Below are 2,907 nucleotides of genomic sequence, written 5' to 3'. Positions count from 1 at the left end.
GCATTGTTTTTAGGATTGCTGATTATGTTTTTGTAGACACTTTCCACACAGCCATTGGTCTCAATTTCACATTATATCAGCCTTTTATTGTCTCACAGTCATTTCAAAATGCACAAAGTTGAGGAATAAATAACTAAAGAGACTGTGGCATTGGCATAACGCTCAGCTTTCACAGTGAATGTAACAATCTGTGGTGGCTGTATGCACAGGCACACCAGTAAGGCCTCCATGCCACCAGGGGGCTTAGACACAGAGGAACAGAGCATCAACAGCCTACATTAAAAATTGCTTAACATATACTTTGAAACATTTAAAATGAAAAAAATCTTAAATATAAGAACACAATGTTAGCGTCAGTTTGCAAGTAAATAATTTTACCAATATGTTATGGTTGCACATCGCTCATTGGGGTATAAAATACAGGGACTCAATGAAAACTGTAAATGATTGAAATAAAATAAAGTATTTTAGTAAAAAGTTCTTTTCAGTTTTTTTTTTTTTACTTTTAGTTAATGTGTGTGTGTGTGTGTGTGTGTGTGTGTGTGTGTGTGTGTGTGTGTGTGTTTGTGTGTTTGTGTATAATACATATATATTACACTGCCTGGCCAAAAAAAAAGTTGCTACCTGGATTAAACTAAGAAAAAGGGAAGAGCCTCCTATTGGATAATTACTGCATGGATGATTATCTTTCAGCTGGCAACAAGTTATTTAACCCCAACTGATGGAATAAGTAGCTTTTTCATTTCTGAAAAGATGTTAGTCTGTTTGAGAAGGGTCAAATCATTGGCATGCATCAAGCAGAGAAAACATCTAAGGAAATTGCAGAAACTGATAAAATTGGGCTAAGCACATCAGGATAACAATGGAGGCATAATTCAGACCAATTTGGTCTTTTAGATCGTTACTGACCTTTACCTATGACAGACCTGGGTACTTAATGTGGACATTTGATGCCAAACAAAACAGGAACTGTGCCAAATGTGGATGTGCCATGATTTTGTATACAGTCAGTAAAAAGGAATGCTGCCTGCCTCCTCTGCTTTAGAGTGTCCCAGTATCACTTGACACACATTTACCCATACTGGAAACTGATATGACACCATTAGATTTTGGTCTTTAGGTCTAAAATATGATACAAATACATGGGTCATCACAATGGTAGGATTAGGTCAGAGTAACATGATGACAGTGACCAGATGAGGCAGTCAAACAGAATCTGTGTTGGGTCCGGTCTCTCTATATGCTCGACTCATTTGTTTACATTTTAGTTGATCTTTTCATCAGCAAGAGAGGTTAGTTAGAGGCCAGAACATGATTTGTTGATTTGTTTGATTTCTTTTTACTTTCTTTGTTGATTATGCACTATTGAAATAACCAGTTAAGGACACCTGTTTTACTAAATTCCCTCTTCTTTCAGACAAAATACTGACAAATCATTCTACATTGATGTTTTAGATCATTAACAACAACACGTGCACATTACTGCCATCCATTCTCAAGGCATACTGTACACCTTCAGGCACTTATAATAAATCAAATCTTCCTTCACATACATTTGGCAGCACATCGGTTCAACTTACTTGACTGAAACTTAAAATGATGAGTTGACAAAATGTCCAGCTGGTTCACTTAACTCATCACATTGTTGTTCAGAAACATTGTTGCATTGTATTCTCTTTAAAATACTGCCTTTTTTTAAACTTTTAAAGGTTGTTCTGTCTGTCCATACAGGCATTATCAAAGATCAATGTGAAATCAAATCCATTTTGAAACTGTGTTTTTCACATATGAAAATGATCTTGTCAATTATTACAGAGGAGTCAAGAACTACAGAAGTATACAGAAGTGTCTGCTGCCATCTGACAACAGATACAGGAGTAATTGCCACAGTAGCACAAGACTAGACTGCTAACTGTGAGACTGAATTCATCCTCCACACTCTATTATAAAAAAAATGTCTTTCCTGTGCAACAAGAAGTAACAATTACTAACAATTTGTTGTACAACCTGTGCTGTGAAATGACAGTTAAATTAACCTTTTTGTGTATGAAACATTAACGTTAGCTACGATAATGTTATGTGTTGGCGAATGGAAGTTGGCGGGTTATCAAATATGTTGTTCTAGCTTGAAATGGGCTCCCAATGTAAACTCTGCAGCAAATTTTTAAAATCATTGTTGAATTTTTGTAGTCTACTGAAATGATGTGAAGAAGGTCGGGCATCACTCTAAAACCTGTTGCCTCACGGCTCCAACTGAAACCATTTGACTTTCCTGTTGCTTGTGTTACTGTTACTTTCACCTACACCAGCCAGATTGTGTCATATGAGAAGAACCGACTGGATGGTTCTGGCACAACTGCAGCATCAGGGAGAGAAAAAGGATTCATGCACACATTTACATACAGTACACACAGCATACAGTACTCATACTGTACATACATACATACATACATACATACATACATACATACATACATACATACATACATACATACATACATACATACATACATAAAAATATTGTCCAAAAAAAGAAAAAACCTGTCTGAAACTGTGGTCATTGGGCTTCAAGTGCTGTGGGGGACACTTGGAACTAGACTGTGTGTCTAAACAAATTATTTGACTTTAATAAAGGATTGTCTCATCTTTGAAAACGATCACTTTTTAATTTTTGTATTACATTTTGATGTGGTTGATTGTCATGTATTAACCACAGTAAGGGAGTCAAAGGAGATCAGGTGTAGTTCAAACGATACTTAAACACAAATAGGTTATTTACTAAATATGACTGTGAGCCATTCAAAGCATACGACTTATGATATATTAAAGCAATTCACTTCAAACACTGACATTAACAAAATCACAGCAATATTTCAGCTGGACCATAAGACCTCTTGTCAGTTTGTC

The sequence above is a fragment of the Acanthopagrus latus genome, chromosome 20 (genome assembly GCF_904848185.1).
Source record: "Acanthopagrus latus isolate v.2019 chromosome 20, fAcaLat1.1, whole genome shotgun sequence".
NCBI lineage: Eukaryota > Metazoa > Chordata > Actinopteri > Spariformes > Sparidae > Acanthopagrus > Acanthopagrus latus.
Note: the sequence above shows the minus strand (reverse complement) of the source record.